The sequence below is a fragment of the Saimiri boliviensis genome, chromosome 19, assembly GCF_048565385.1.
Source record: "Saimiri boliviensis isolate mSaiBol1 chromosome 19, mSaiBol1.pri, whole genome shotgun sequence".
Lineage (NCBI taxonomy): Eukaryota > Metazoa > Chordata > Mammalia > Primates > Cebidae > Saimiri > Saimiri boliviensis.
Window position 1 is genome coordinate 3,553,324 of NC_133467.1, and position 17,276 is coordinate 3,570,599.

At 38.5% G+C, this 17,276-nt stretch overlaps 1 long non-coding RNA gene across 1 annotated transcript; it reads right to left on the minus strand.

Moving 5' to 3' along the window:
• Nucleotides 1–7,899: 7,899 nt before the first annotated feature.
• LOC141582127 (uncharacterized) lies at nt 7,900–17,000 on the minus strand. The gene is made up of 3 exons (XR_012514966.1): nt 16,780–17,000; nt 11,096–11,243; nt 7,900–8,933 (listed from the first exon to the last, which is right to left on the minus strand). It is a non-coding gene; the product is annotated as an uncharacterized LOC141582127 (long non-coding RNA).
• Nucleotides 17,001–17,276: the final 276 nt, after the last annotated feature.

A 17,276-nucleotide genomic window follows, 5' to 3' on the forward strand; every position in this document is an offset into this window, starting at 1 on the left:
AGGCGAATCTCAGGTCTGAAATGGCACTGGCATGGGCGTCCATGCTTGGAGCTCAAGAAGAAAACCACAGCTTCCTGGAAGAAGGCTCTCTGCCTGTCCTCACAGCAGCTTTCTTTCAGTCGGCTTAAAAGAGGCTCACAATTTCTAAGTAACTATAAGTAGGGCAGCAACAGGAGCGGGTTAGAGTGTTTTTTTTTTTCTGTTTTCTTTTGTCTTTTTGGTTAAAACCTTTAGTTACTAAGAAGCAACTATGAAGACTTCTGAGGCATAATGTGGGGAAAGACAAAATTTTACGTGAAGACCAGTTCAGGTGAAAGGAAGAATCTGTTGTTTTAACTTCTCTAGCAAATTCTTAAGGGATGAAATGTAACTTTCATCATCTATTCAATTTAGGACATTTGATTAGTACATTATGCACGCTACTGAAAGCAATGCAGAGTTATTATTGTTTTTACTATTTACCCAGTAGAGAAAGTGCTGCATGCTAGACACAGCAGAATAAAATCAGTGCTGTTAGACCAGTACAAAAAAAATGATACAACATTGAAAAGATCAGAACTTACAATAGAGGTGTCAAGTTCAATTCCCAGAGGCTACCTCGCTTCCAGTATTCACTGACACAAAATAGTCTGGTCAGTCTTTCATTATAGATAGAATTAAATGAGAGTCGTATTAGTACATTCTTTCATTTTCTATTGTAGTTTAAATAAAAATGCTTATAATTAGCATATAAAAAAACTGTCCTTTGGAGAGCCTGAAGGGGTAGACCTGTGAGCCACAGGAGAAAATGAAATTCAAGTTTCATTTGGAGGTAACTTTTAAAAACTTTCTATTTTGATATAATTTTAGACTTTTGGAAACATTGAAAAGGTAATACAGAGCTTATGGTATTCTTTCACTCACTTCCCTTACTTTTGACATCTTCTATGATTTTTGTAATTAGTAAAATTAGGAAATTAACATTGGTTAATACTGTTAACTGGAGTACAGACTTTACTCAAACTTCCTCAGTTTTTCTACTAGGGTTCTTTTCTGGCTTCCTCTTCAGATTGGCAAAATACCGAAAATATCTGATAGACAAAATGTTGATAAGGAGGTCCACTTGGAATGCTCATATATTGGTACCAACACGTCGGCACATAATTTAGTAATATCTGGAAGTGTACTGTTCAACAGGGCAGGCACTAGCCACATGTGGCTGTTGAGCACTTGAAATGTGTTGAACCAAGCTGGGCTATAAGTTTAAAATATACATTAATTTTCAAAGAATTAATATAAAAATGTAAGCTGTTGCATTGATAATTTTTATATGTTTCTGTTTTGAAATAATATTTTGAATATATTGTATTAAAATTTACTTAACATGTATATATGTTTTTTTAACATGGGAACTAGAGAATTTAAAATTCTATTTGAGATCACATTATATTTCTATTAGACAGCACTGGTCTTGAATGTAGAAAGAATACTTACCCTGAGACTCAGATATATTATTTTAGATGCACCCTAGAGAAATTCTCATACTTTTTCAAGAGGAACCATATGCAAGACTTTCATTTTATTCATTTTTCTAATAATAAGAAATTAGAAACAACTGACCTGTTTATCAACAGGGGAATGCATTATAATACATTTATAGAATTTAAAAAGTAGTAGTAAAAAATAGTCCAAATTTAATAGTCAACTTAGGTAATCACTGCAAACGAAATGATTAAGAAAGCCAAACGGCACAAGGTTAGGCAAAACATATCATTTTAATGTAAAATTTAATAATTAAAAATATCATTAATTGTTATGGATATAGACATAAAGGATTAATACAAAACATAAATGTGAGTCGGGTTGATTGCATTTTTGACCTTAATTTCTTACCCCTTTCTGTATTCATCCCCTTTGACTTGTAACTTACATGCCCTCTCATTACATGTGGGCCGCACATTTCTGACTCTTTCATTTGGTCATGTGACTTGCTTTGGCCAAAAGCGTGAGATGGGAGTGGTAGTGTGACAGTTTTGAGCCTAGGCCTCAGGAGAGTGGAATTTTGCCTTGCTTTTTTGTGCCTCTGCATTTTTGAGAAAAAAGAATATATATCTAGGCTAGTCCTAAGGGAAGATACATGCAACAGAGCAAAATGGCCCCAGCCAAGCCAAGACTTCACTGGATGTCTTCCAGCTGGCCCTCACATGCAGGAATGGGTTCTGCTGGGATCTGCACATTTTTCATTCAGATTCATGATGATAAAAGATTGTAGTTTTAGACTACTGAGTTTTGAGGTAGTTTGTTACACAGGATTTTTCGTAGTAATAGTGATAGATGAGATGCATAGCAACAATGGTATAATATTTCTATCTGGGATGGAGGAAAGTAGATGTATATCCAAATATTTTTCCTTCTAAAATTGTCTTATATAAATATGCAAAAATTAACATTTATCGAACTTGGATAATATATGATTTTATTATAATTCAAGTTTTTGTGTTTGAACATGTAACTTCTAAAAGATAAAATATTTTTAAAAGTAAAACTGCAGTTATAACTGCCTGCTTTTATAGTTATTTTATTTATGATTTCATACAAATGTCAATTTTCTGATTTTTTGGTTTATGTACATCACTGGCTTGCTTAAATAGCTGTGGTTTTTGCTTTATGTTTAGGTACAGTCATCTCTTCTAGCTTAGCATATGTCCCATAATTTTTATTTTTTAGATAAAATACTCTTCTTAATGGTTGCATTAAAATAAAATGGAATGGATTTGGTGAACCATTAATTTGTATTTTCACTTGCTGTCATGAACTTATCTACTACAATGTGAATCACATGGCAGTGAACAGACTTCTAATTTCAACACGTGGTTAAATCTGAAAAGCGATGAGTGGTAACTCAGCTCTCTTTTTCCCAGTTTTTTTTTCAGAAGTAATGAGACATACGCAGCTAGAGACAGCTCAGTTCTCTGCTTCTGGATAAGAGGAGCATTTGAAGCTTTTTGTCCCAGCTAGTGTCTTTTTCACCAGCCATTTTTGCTGTGCTCGTGGCAGTATTGTGATACGTGAGATGCAAAGAGCTGAACAGACTTATGTGGGTGGAGTCCTGGGCAAACGCGGGAAATGAAAAGTCAATTGCACATGAAGCAAGGCCAGGAAAGAGAAATTGAGCACTCCTGCCAAAGAATGTGTAGAAGCCAGTCTGAATATTCTCGCAAAAGTGGTTTTAAAAAATGTATCATACGATGTTAATATATGTCTATTAGTTTATGTTGTTTTTTAAAATTTGGCAACAAAACCCTTTCTGCAGCAATAAGCTAAAATGTTTATGTTTAATTAAAAATGAAGTAAATATTTCTGTTACTCAAAGAAACTGATGATAGATGTGAATTTGTGCAGAGCATTTCTCAGCATTTTCCATCCACTATGGGCTCTGTAGTACTGCCCCTGACCACATGAAAAAGAGAAGACACAGACATACCAAAGAAGTACCAGCATCTGCTTCAAAAGCGAGTCATTATTTTATGAAGTGCCTCAGCACTTCATGCATTAATGAAACTCTCTGTGATATTAGTCAGATGGAGCCTGAAAACCATAAACTGCTAAGACCCATTAGAAGCCACCTTCACATATTGAAATCATGTTTCATACTTACTGATGGGTGGTCTCACGTTCCTCTGATGTGTGCAGCTGCCCAGTATTCTGAATCCTCAGGCAGCCCTCACACACAGGTCCCTCCTCAGTCCGCGTGGGCCCCTTTCTCCCTTGGATACCATCTCAGCTCATGATTTTGGTGCAAACCTCAGATATGATTTTCAATAGGGATTGTATCCAGAAAGGCATCAGCTTCAGCTCATCCGGTCTTCTGTGCCTCCCTCACTTTGACTGTCACACCATATTTTTGTGCATGTATGCTTTCTTCAGGTTGCCTTTACTTTAAAAAGAGGACGTGATAGGAGTGAAGTTGTTAGAATTCTCAGTGAAATATTGTTTAGAAGTGGGGATAATTCCATCAGCTATTTTAGCTAAATTTCTTCTTGGGATAGAAAATTTCCTCAGTGATAGAGAATCTGACTTGAGATCTGACAGAAATGAAGGAAATATTTATGTCCAGAAAGAATTTGCACCATCGGAACTGCACTTAGAGTTCCAAAACCCTACCTTCCTTCTTCTATTATAAACTTGTAAAGTGTTAAGTTTTGTAATACTCTTGTTCCAAGTAATTACCATTACAATCCCAGTATTGTAGCCAAAAATACAAATCTTCTCCAAAGACTTGACTTATGTTGATACAGATTCTGTTTTTTAGTGTTTGTGCTATTTCTATGAGGTTATAAGTGGAAAAAAATTGCCATTTTATTTTAAAAGTGGAGAAATTTTCCAGGCTTCTCCAGGAGTGAATGCAGTGGAGATGAAATGAGAACTACTCATCTGCATTTCCTTCTTTCTTTCCTTTCCTTCTTTTTTTTCTTTCTTTCTGTCTCTTTTTCTTCTTTCTTTTTCCCCCTCTATTTCTTTCTTCCTCTCTCTCTTCCTCTCTTTCTTTCTTTCTTTCTTTTCTTTCTTCCTCCCCCTCCCCGCTTTCCTTGCTTTCTTCAGAGTTTTGCTCTCGTTGCCCAGGCTGGAGTGCGGTGATGCAATCTTGGCTCACTGCAACCTCCGCCTCTTGATTTCAAGTGATTCTCCTGCCTCGGCCTTCCGAGTAGCTGGGATTACAGGTGCGTGCCACCACACCCAGCTAATTTTTTTGTATTTTTAGTACAGACAGGTTTCACCATGTTGGCCAGGCTGGTCTTGAACGCCTGACCTCAGGTGATCCGCCTGCCTTGGCCTCCCAAAGTGCTGGGATTACAGGTGTGAACCACCGCGCCTGACTTGCGTGTTTCATTCACAGTCTGTAGCTCCTGATTCCAGGTTGTTTGCACTTCCTCAATGGACATGATTAAGAATCATGAGAAAAATGGTAATAAGGTTACTGTTGCTGGAAATTTTCAAGTTGTCCATGGAGGTACTTTCTTTTCAGGAAAGAACATGCAATGTATCACAGTTCCTTGCATGAACCTCTTCAGAAGAAAAGAAATTCAAAGGGGATGTCCAGAGACGATGGCTCTGGGACTACAGTGAATTGATGATACTTAGTCAACAGGGGAATTTCTCAAGCCTTCTTAAAGCTTAACCCACAACCACACCTGTCAGCAGTTTCTACCAAGTCAGAAACATTTACAAGTATATTACACTTAAAATGTAAAGAATCTTCAAATTCCTCTTAAACAACTGCTTTTATCCCTTCAAGAGAACTGAATCTAAATAATGGGACTCTGCTTGTTTGACAAATTACTTATTTCCTGCAATTGCAAAACCTAAGTAACATGAAATGAGGATAGCAACACATTGTACAGTGTAAGGGTGTTTCAAAGGATTCAAGCTCTTCTGAAATATTTCTGTTTCATAGAAGGCCAAAGAAGGTAGATCTCTTACAGTCTTTCTCTACTGCAGGCAATTTCCCTTTTAAAGCATCAACTGGAATTTCTTTTTTTCACCAATTGACAAAAATGATCCTTTTTTTTTTTTTTTTTTTTTTTTTTTTTTTTTTTTTTTTTTTTGAGATGGAGTCTTGCTCTGTTGCCCAGGCCAGAGTGCAATGGCACGATCTCAGCTCACTACAGCTTCTGCCTCCTGGGTTCAAGCAATTCTCCTGCCTCAGCCTCCCAAGTAGCTGAAATTACAGGTACCTGCCATCATGCCCAGCTAATTGTTGCATTTTTATAGAGATAGGGGTTTCGCTATGTTGGCCAGCCTGGTCTTGAACACCTGACCTCAGGTGATCCGCCTGCCTCTGCCTTCCAAAGTGATGGGATTACAGGGAGCCACAGTGCCCGTCCAAAAACTAGTTCTATTAGTGTTAGTTTGTTTTGTAGTTAATAGTTCCTATACTAAATTGTAATTTGTTTAGATGAATTTTGGAGACATTGGTCGTTAGTGTTTAGTTTGAATTATATATGGACTAGAAACTTCTAATATTTATGGGATTGGTTGATACTACTGAGTAATACTTGAAATATTTAGTCTGTCAGACTTTAGGTAAAATTAATGGTTAAATATTCTGGAGAGAGAACAATATCTTTCCATTAAAAGATACAGAGAACATGTGGTTTCACAATGGGTTGTTATGACATTTAATGATCTGTATTATTTAAAATGAACCAATGTGAAGTTTTTATAGAAAAAATAAATTATTCTTCTAGTCTGATTGGCTATCAGTGGACCTAAAAAAAGTAAAAGATAAAGAACAAAAAGAGTAAGTCTCGCTCGTCAAAAGGAAATAAAATCAGACATGACAGTAGTGAAAATAGATTTTACTCAAAAACTACTGACCACAGGAGAAAAAGCGGATCCCAGTACTGTAGGAGGCTGAGGCAGGAGGATTGCTTGAGGCTAGGCATTTGAGACGAACCTGGGCTACATAGCAAGACCCTGTCTCTAAAAAAGAGAAGAAACAGCTGAGTTTCATTCTGATTTGTGCAGCAGTGACTGAATGTTTTAAAGGGAAAACGAGGGAGTAGGGACAGGGAGTGAGTGAAGTCATAGGGACTGCATATGTATCTCAAAGGGAGAGAGGCGGGACTCACAATTATAATACATTTTAATAAGTGCACTAAGAAAGAGTTGTCAAGGGTCTATCATCACGTATTGGCCAGAACACACAGAAAGTGGTTTTGATACCCCTGAGCTTTTTAAGGCAGAGTTCAACAGATAGTTGGGTCATACCAGGGATGCCACCTTAGGCTGCGTAGAATCCATCCTAGCTACCGTGGGTCAGGTGTCTCAGTGCAGGGATTGAAATGAAGTTGTTACCTGCTGAGACTTCTCTTTCTCTCTCTTTCTCTTCTCTCCTTCCCTTTGTTCCCTCTTATTCTGTCAGGGTGCACTAATGGAAACAGAAATTACCACTGTAGCTATTTTAAGCAAGAAAGATTCTAACACAGAACACAATGTACTTGAACAGTTGCTGAAATGATAAGAGAGAATAGTAGGCTGGATGTTCAGGATGACCCCAGATTGACTCTATCAGAAAGCTGCTGCCTCTGAGGTCTTCACTAAAGCTGTAAGTTTGGAAACAATTCCTGGGGCTGCTCTTCAGGTGCTAGAAAGCTGGAATTAAGAAGGGGTGCTCTGCTACCGCTGCAACTGCCTTCCAACACCAGAAAGTGAATTCCCGTAGCTACAAGCTAGGCATTGACTCTTGACACCTGAGAAGCTGTAGAATAGATGCTGACAGTTTACTGTAGAAACACCTCAAGTTTCCACAACTTTATATGCAAACAGAAATGAGAAGACAGCTTCGACCTTGCTGCTTACTTCCAAATATTCTAATAGGAGAAGGAAAACGAACTTGCATCCAGAATACTGGCTACACAAGTATCTTCATGTCTTTCCATTTTCCTCCCCTCTATTTTCTTATTTCCAGGGTTTTGGAGGCATAAAAGAATTTATCTCTAGATGGAATCAGAGAAGTTGTCTGAACATGGGCCTTATGGTGTCTATGAAAAGCTAAATATGATGTTGTCCAGTGGGGAGTATGTTGTGGTGGTCCTTTAGATAGAGGAAACAGTCTACTTGAAAATATAGGTTTAAGAAAGTTTGATGAGCTGACTGGGTGGAGTGTAATTCCAGTGCCTTGGGAGGCTGAGACAGGAGGATCACTTGAAACCAGGAGTTCAAGATCAACCTGCTCAATATAGCGAGGCCCTACTTCTAAAGCAATTTTTAAAAAAATTAGCTGGGCATGGTGGCATGCGCCTATAGTCCTAGCTGGTTGGGAAGCTGAGATGGGAGGATTGCTTGGACCCAGCAGTTCAAGGTTACAGTGAACTTTGCCACTGCACTGCAGCAGCCGGGACAACAGAGCAAGACCCTATCACAAGAAAAATAAAAAATAAAGAATAAAAAAAAGTTTGATGAGCAAATGAATAGTTTGCTTCACACACAAAAAAATGGTTTGCTTGAACAAAACTGTATTTGTTCAATACAGTTCTGTTATAAGGCTAAGTAGTTCCAATTCTAGAAAAGAGTGGAACATAAGAACTTACCTCTAAGTATAAGGCCGTGACCCCTGAAAGAACAATAATATCTAAATAGACTGCTACTTTGTATTTCTCCAACATTGCTTTATAGTTGCTACAGGAATTACATCTAGGCCAATGAGAGCCAATAGCTGCTTTCTTAATAAACATTTTTCCCTCTCAGCTCCTAACTCAGTATTTATTTATTAAGCTTAAAAGAACACAGAATGTCTTCATTATTACAGAAATAACCATTTTATTTTCTGATTCATTTAACAAATGCCAAGTGCCAAGTTTGTACTGGGAATAGTCCTTGGTACAGAAGAAAGGCTGATGCCTGTGTCTGTTACAAGGAACCTTTAATGAGGAAACAGACGGGCGGACAGCATCAATATAAATCAGACAATTGGTCTGAAGGAGTAATGTACAGAATGCTACGGGAACTCAGGAAACAGCTTTCCTATGTCACCTGGAGACAGCAGGGGCCTCATGGAGGAGGCAGCACTTAAGCTGATAAGCAAAGGCTGAGTAGGAATTTTCTAGATAGTTTAATATGATAGAGTAGAAAGATATTCTAGGAAAAGGAAATAGCATTTCATCCATCAACTGTTCTCAGTGAGGAGAACGTGGGAACGAGATGAGACAGCAACACAGGACCAGTCGGCCACCGACCTCAAAGGGATGTGCAGGTATGAAGTCTGTGCGGAAGAAGCTGCAGGTACTCCAGGAAGTTGGAGAAGGGAGGTTTCTTGAGGTACAGAGGTGCCAGCTTTGTGCAGGGAGTGGAATTTGACTAGGACTTGTACTTGGAACCACTGAAGGGAACATTGCTCCAGGTTTGGTGAGCAATGCGGACCACTGTCCAGAGGCTGTGTCAGTATGAGCCACCTGTTGGAAAGTGAAATGTATAAACCTGTCTTTAGCAGGGACACATTTTCGAGATTGTAAAATTAAAGCTGGGCATGTTACTGGGATATGCTATCAAAGCTAAAAATTCTAGGGGGCACTTTAAGGCAATGACCGCAAGTACAGCAGAGAATGCTGTAGCTGGGAGTCAGTGGATTCAAGATCTATTGGAGTCTATCATTGGTTCTGTAATGTTGGAAATATCACCCAATTCCCAAGTTTCTGGAGCTATATTATATAAAATCTAAAATGAGGATTGTTAAACCTCATAATCTGTAAGGCCACTTCCACTTCTAAGTTACCACATGTGTTTAATAAATAGGGACCTGTTGAAATTTTTAGTGGGTTTTATTGTAGTGCTATTGCTATTTGGCTTTAAGAAGGCAATATTAAGTTCGGGAAACTGGGATTTAGATCCAAGGGTTTTGAGTTCAAGTTTAGCCTCTGCCTCTTGCTAGCTTCATGACATTGATCAAGAAAGTCATTGCATCTTCTTGAGATCATTTCCTTATCTGTGAAGCTGTGATAATGTTTGCTTTGCCTGAAACATAGGTTGTTTGAGGATCAAATGTGATGACTATATAAAATATTGTGTATTCTCTAAAGTGCTACGAGAAATATTTTTAAAGACATAAAGTAGCAGGCTATTATGGTAATCTCATGCGAGGAGGCATAATTTGGAGATAAGTAGTACCTATGGGAATAGAAAGCTGTGAACATACCAGACAGTTCGAATAAAACGTACATAGAAAATAGTGACTTAGCCGGCAGGTTGATGAAAAAGAGAGACAGAGAGAGTGAAGATGGTTACAGTGACTAAGGCGATGTTGACACATTTCTTTTAAATCTCTATGCTGGACACGGTAGAAAATCTATTTTAATGTGAATGGATAGTGTAATGAAGTAAGTTATTGTGTTCTGGTTCAAAAGTAAGCCAAAATGAAAATTTTACTTGCAAATTTCAAGAAGCAAATGGAAAGAGAACCAGATGTTAGAAAGATAGTTGCATTTCTGCATTGTCCAGAAATATTCTTATACAACATATTTTAGGTAATAACAATCTGATCGTTTATTTGTCTACTCTGAAAAAGAAAAAAAAATGATAAGCTATAAAGCAGTCAAATTTTATCAAACCATTTCTTGATACCTTATAAGTAAAATCGGAAAACTGGAAGCAAAAAGGGAACGCTTCTAGAAACTGCAGTGAGTTCCGCATCCGATCTTAAGGCGCGTTTGTGCTCCAGGACCCTGCAATTGCTACCATAAAGGGAGCAGTTCAGACTCAGTGTTCGGTAACGTGGCTGCTTTCCTCTGGAATTTCTCCAGTCCTTTATGCATAGCTGGGGGAATGCAGACCTCTGGAGGCTGTATTGTACAGGTTGCTATGGAACTGTCTAAATATTATGAACAGTGCAGTAGCATACGACATACAACAGCCCAATGCCATGAAATTAGAGCAGCTAGAAATCATTTCCATACCCTTGAAATGTAACCTAGTTTAACAGAATGCAGGAATGTTTATCATAAATAAATTATTCTTTATGACACGAAGTTAGATTGTGGTTGTTGAGGTGAAGTCTGGGACTTCAAAAGAGCTTCAGTTCAGAGAGAGGTCTGTAGACCCTAACAGGCAGATGCACAAGCAGGCCACGGAAGGCCTACTGAGGGGAAGGAGGAATATAAAACTTGGTAGTTTTCAGGATGTAAATTGATGTTACAAAATAGAACTGCTTTAAAATCTCACTCCATAGGTGTGCGTGGAGGTAAACAAGCAAACATAATTTTGGGATCAGACAAGTTTCTAGAGCAAAAACAGGGCTTCCTCTTTTAACACTCGTTTTTGTTCTGTGAGACCCCAGACTCTCAGCTACTCAGGGTTGGATGTTTGACTTTTTCTCAGATTCCAATAATTGTTTATGAAACCTGATTCACATTTTAAGTCAGAAGGTACCCACCATAAAACACGCCTCCCCCTTCTCCCCGTTTCGACTTCAGTTTCATTTAAATAAGAAATACAGCTCTCTGGGCACAATTTTTGAATAACAGTTCTGTGAATGCTATTTGCTTCCGCAGGTTATGCCAAAGCCAATTTCCTCTCTGAATGAACGTTTCTAATGTGTGAATTCAAAATACAACAAACATACGTCATCAGCTGCAGGGTGAACAGGAACTCGGTGCAGCTGGGCTCTGTGGCTTTTCTTGTTTTCTTTCCGCTTCTTCAGACAGTTGCTATTGAATCCTTTTTTTTTTTTTAATGAAAGAGGGTAAAACATTTCTTACGCATTCTTCTGCCTGCACCAAGAAATTCAAATTAAACAACTGAAAATGTAAAAGGAACAAGGAAGTTTTACAAGACGTGGGGGAACCCATCAGCCCCAGTGCCTGCTTCAGTTTCATTCGCATTGGAAAGTATCCACTTGGTGCTGCCTGTCTATTTTCTTATCTACCCTGCCTGGGAGGGGAAGGAAAACTGCCTTCCCATATTTATTTTTTAGGTTTTTTAAAAAAATTAAAATAGCATAAAATATACTTTACAAAAACATTTTTTGTTTATGTAAGGTTTTTTGGATATGCCACCACCTGAATATCCCTGTGTAGAAAAAAAAATGTAGATTTAGTAGAAGTCTAAAAGTATCTGTTAAATGTCTCAGATTTTAAAACATCAAGCCTCCAATTTTCCCTTCTTTCTGAGGCGCTTGGTGTACAGTGGAAGGAGGTCAGCCGGACAGGATTAAAGTTCAACTATAATCAAGAGTAAACCTAATAAACTCGAAGAACAAATCAAATTCTGTGACCTCCTTGGTATTATCGTTTACAATTTTTTTTGAAATAAGTGGCTCATTCATCTAGTCTTGAAAATATTTTTTTGCTATTGATTTTCTCTTCATGTATTCCACATAAGAAATGCTTTTTTAAAATTGCTTTATATGCATGAAGCCTGTGCAACTGAGTTTTTCTTCAAGCATCAAACGAGATGGGAATGTAATAGACAAATTTGAAAAAAAATGCTCGGTTTTATTTATGTTCTAGTCAGAAGTTTCTAACCATTTCTTTTCTCCTATGAAATGGAAATTTAAGCAATCAACATTTAACTTTTTAAAATGCCTGAAATGAAAAATAATTGCATTAAAAGATATTATTAGAAGTGTGCACAAAGGTAAAAGCTGTTACACGTAAACAGATTAAAAACCAGTAGAGTTCTCCAGTACCGACCTGTATCTTTCTGCCCGTTGCCCAGCTTAGTGAGGCACAGATTCTACTGAGAGGACCAAAATTGCCTGATACTTGCTGTGGTTGAATTTCTGAAGAAGGAAACTGATTAGTGAACTGTGTCATCCATGACTGGCATGAATATGACACAGAGGTAACTGATATTTTCTTTTCTTTTCTTTTCTTTTTTTTTTTGAGACGGAGTTTCACTCTCGTTACCCAGGCTGGAGTGCAATGGCACGATCTCGGCTCACCGCAACCTCCGCCTCCTGGGTTCAGGCAATTCTCCTGCCTCAGCCTCCTGAGTAGCTGGGATTACAGGCACGCGCCACCATGCCCAGCTGATTTTTTTTGTATTTTTAGTAGAGACGGGGTTTCACCATGTTGACCAGGATGGTCTCGATCTTTCGACCTCGTGATCCACCCGCCTCGGCCTCCCAAAGTGCTGGGATTACAGGCTTGAGCCACCGCGCCCGGCCGGTAACTGATATTTTCTATGCTTCTTCAAATGATAGGGTACATGATGTCATTTAACAATTTTGGGGAGATATGATACCTTCCATTATTCAAATGGTTGCTCTAGATGATTGAATAATAAAATATATTATGAAAATGAATTTAATTCTCTCTTACAGTCTGTAAAATAATAGATTCCTTATGAGTAGCTCTCAACTAGGGTACCCCCCAGGGGACATGTCACAGCTCCTAAATATCACAGTTAGATTTCTCTTTTTATTTTCATTACTGCAAGTGCTGAGGTGGGGAAGTGCTATTGACACTACTGGTTAGAGGCCAGGGATAATGGTAAATGTACCACAGTGCATCGGATGGCCTCCCACAATAAAAACTTGTGCAGCCCCAACGTCAATAGCACCGGGGTTGAAAAATCCTGCTTTATATGAATAATCAGAATAAGTAAATTACCTGATATATAAAAACAAAAAAAATAATTTTGTTAAAAAAACAAAAAAAATTAGTCCTGTTATACCCAGTTTGAAACTACAGGACAGAATTGTATGTTTAAAGATATGAAAAGGAGACATATTTCCTCTTTCATTTGTATGTGAGGATCAATTTACGTTACTCTACTTTCATAAACCCGCAGTGAGAGGCCATCTTCAACCTTGAGAATAAGTTGAAGGCAAATTGCAGGAAAAAAAGTTCTAGTGCACATTTCAGTTGTAAGCATTGCATCCATTGTTATAACTCATATTATGCTAAGTTATTAAATCGTAACACATCTGGGCTTTCCTCTTGTTGGACTATGAGAGTGGCTGAGGTATGCAATGTGATTGCATGGTGTCACCGCGCTTCTAATTATGATAAGCAATGGAAATCGGTATTTTTTTGGATTTTAGTCATGAAAACTCTCTTCCCATTCGTATCTCTCATTGTGACAGAGGGCAGGAAAAAGAGGGCCTGGCAGGACACTGGAGGGAATGTGGAAGCAGTTCACTGAGCTTAGAGAAATAGACTGGACTGTATTACTTGACCTTAGCCAATGGGCCGGATTGAAAGAAATCAAATTTCAAAGAAAACAGCCGACAAGTAGCTCGGTCCCTAAGTGGAACTAGTATATATGCGTGCATGCAGCTGTTACCAAACGGAGAGGAAAAATGGCATCATACATTAGTAAATGAAATGACAGTGACCCTGACTCTCCATCATGCTAGAAGTTTCCAAGGATGTAATTACTGAATAGCAATCCTCACCTTGCAAAACATTTCCAAATTATTTCTGGGCTCTTCAGAGGGGTACCTCACATGCATTCACCACATGGCCCCTCATTCCTTCCTCTCTCCTGTACTGCCCTTCTGGCTGGGGTTTACTGCCTTATGCCCCTGAGAGGCACCTCTCCTGGGCCTCTCAGTTGACCGCTATCCTGCTAAGGAAGCACTCTCTGCCAGATTCTCCCAGAGCTGCCACTGTCCAGTATGTCAGCATTGCGGATCAGGTTCTAAACAGAGGCAAGAAAAACATTCTTTTCTTTAATTTTTTTTTTTAGATAGCTGGGCCCTTACACAGCATTGCTTGTACCTAGAGATTCCTAATGTCTTTGCAAAGGCAGCTCATCTGTTTCATGTTTTAGCAGCTCCTAAAACTAACAAAAAAAAAAAAAAAAAAAAACCCCTAACTCTTTGACTAGGTGCAGGCAGAAGTCCAGACACATTGCTAGTCCTTCTGACCCCTGGATAACAGTTCTTTTTCCCTAATGACAAAAGTAATATGCAGCCTTAGCTCAACATGCTAGTTTACATTCCTAAACCAGAATGTTTATTATTATCCAGAATATTTATTGCATTTAGATTAACGATGCTGGCATAGATTTAATAGAAGCATATTTTGTTTACCTTTATGTAACAGAAAGGCCAGTTTGGAGGCTGCCAAAAATCAATAGTCTATTCTAAAATCAAATAGGAAACTCTACGGCTGGTAGAAAAATCTAACTGTGATATTTAGAAACAGTTTCCCTCAACTTGTTCTTAGTCACGTTTTAAACACCTTGGTATTCAGTTCCAGCCAAAGCATATTGTTAAATAATAGTGGAAAAAGGACTTTTTAATCAAAGAGGAATGAAGTAAGATGTAGGAATTTCAGGACAGGTATCATTAGTCAAGAGCAATGGAGTGTACAAAGAATTTTGATTAACCTAGAACTTCTGAAAAATCTAGAGGTATTGAGAGCTCTACTTTTTGCTGCACTGAAAAAAAAAAGTCTTTTCTAATTGCTTTTAAATTTATATGTTCAGCCTGACCACTCCCCAGAACTTGGACTCATGTGTCCAATTGTCAACTCACTGTCTCCACTCAGTGTCTAAGCATCTCAGACTCCTCTGTTGAGAAGTGAACTCTGGACCATCCCCCTGCACCACTGCCCCATTCAGACCCTCTCCCCCGTTTCTTATCTAAGTCTATGGCAACATCAGTTTTTCAGGTCCTCAGGTCAAAAATCTTGGAGTCATTCTTTATTCCTCTTGAAATTTCTTTTCTCCCTTAATAAAACCTATCACCAACCTTGTGAGTTCCAGAGTCTGTAACTTTCACTATTTGAGCCAAGCCACCATTATCTTTCTCCTGGATTATTGTGGTAGTTTTCTAAGTGGTCTCCTGTTTCCGCTTTGGGCTCTTAAACTAATTTCAACACAGATCTTATACTTTAAATTGCTCAAATATTTCCAATTATGTCTCATTTCTCTCATAGTGAAAGTCAGAGTTCTTACAAGAATTTAAAAGGCCCTACAAAATCTGTTTTCCTACCTTCTTACCTGTTTGACCTGACCTTATCTCTTACCAAAGCCTGCTTCTTTGGTGTGTGACCTGTGCAGCCACTCAGGGCCCTGTGCTGAGAATGTTTGGGTTTATGCATGCTTTAAGGTTCTGCTGTAGCTGCCGTGAAATTCTTAAGAAATTTTAACAAGGGGTCCCACACGATTGCATAGCCAGTTGATCCTGTCTTCCGTTCTTCTCATTTCTACTTTTAAGCTGACCTCATCAAACTGCTGCAGACACTACAGGCACCCTCCCTCCTCCAGTGCCTTTGTACTGCTGTTCCCTCTGCAGAGCACACGTGACTCACAACTGCATCTTCTTCAAGTCTTTGTTGTAATGTTAGCTTTTCAATGAGACTCACTCTGACCACATTATTCATATTGCAGACTCTCCCCAGTTTCCCTACTATGATGCATTTTTTTTCGCTTGTGACCTTATTATGTATTAAATTTTTTCTTTGGTATTATGTTAATTGTGTACGATCTGTATTTCCCTCTTTTGAATATAATAAACTTCACAAACTCAAGAATCTTTATCTGCTTATTCATTGTTACACACTAGGTACTTGGCATATAATAGATATTTTCTGTTTTTGATACAGAGTCTTGCTCTTTCACCCAGGCTGGAGTGCAGTGGTGCAATCTTGGTTCGTGGCAACCTCTACCTCCTGGGTTCAAGCAATTCTCCTGCCTCAGCCTTCCAAGTAGCTCCCAAGTAGGATTGCAGGTGCATACCACCACACCCTGCTAATTTTTTGTATTTATTTATTTATTTTTTTAGTAGAGATGGGGTTTCACTGTGTTCCCCAGGCTGGTCCCAAACTGCTGAGCTCAGGCAATCCACCAGCCTCAGCCTCCCAAAGTGCTGGGGTTACAGGCATGAGCCACCACACTTGGCCAACACATGGTAGCTCTTAATAAATATTTGTGGATTGAATGAATGAATAAATATTACAGATTGATAGCAGAATCCAGTATATCTCTCTAATTAATCATATAGAATAGGGAATAACATGCTATATATAATTATATTATCAAATGTGACACATTTCATTCACAGCAAATTGTTTTGTTGAGTCCATATGCTGCGCGTTTCACTCTAATTCAAAAAATAATATGTCAAGATCTTCTAAAATGCCGCAGAACTTGAGAAGACTTTATATAAAAGTAGTCAGCTTTAGGCCAGTATTGAAGTATGAAATATTTTGTGAGAAGGGGCATCAGTGTCTTTGTGACATAAAAAAAAATCTGGTGATTGGGATTCCTCATTAAAGAAAACATAAAATATTTACCCTTCCATTATGCATCCCCCATAAAAAATAACCAACTTTAAGTACACAAATAACTTACTGGTTAGTAAAAGCGAAACCTCCTGGTATAAGGTCTGAGTCTGGACAGCGCGGAAGGCAGAAGTGGAGAGCCAGATCTGACTTAGTTTTGCTGTTTCATTTCCTTTCAGTGAGGCTCTGAGTACGTGGCTTTCCTCATCTCTTCACAGATTGTGCTCCAGATCTAGACGTTTTGTACATCAGCACATCTTGTCCTGTCTTCGGCCCTTGTATAGAAGTTTGTCTATGAAGAGATGTCAGTTATTAGCAGAGATCAGTCCTTTCTCTCTGGGTATTCCTTTCCTCGAATTATGTCATGAGTTTTATTCTTTTAACTTTTACTATCAGGTGATACTCTTGTTTCTCATTTTGCTGAGAAGGTAGAAGCAATTAGAGAAGAAGTCCTGAGAACTCCCACGGTCTCATCTCTTCGACATTGGGCTTCTGTGCTCACTTCTGCATTCTCCCTTGTTCCCAAGGATGAATCATCCATGCTGGAGTCCAGGGCAGCAGCTCCGC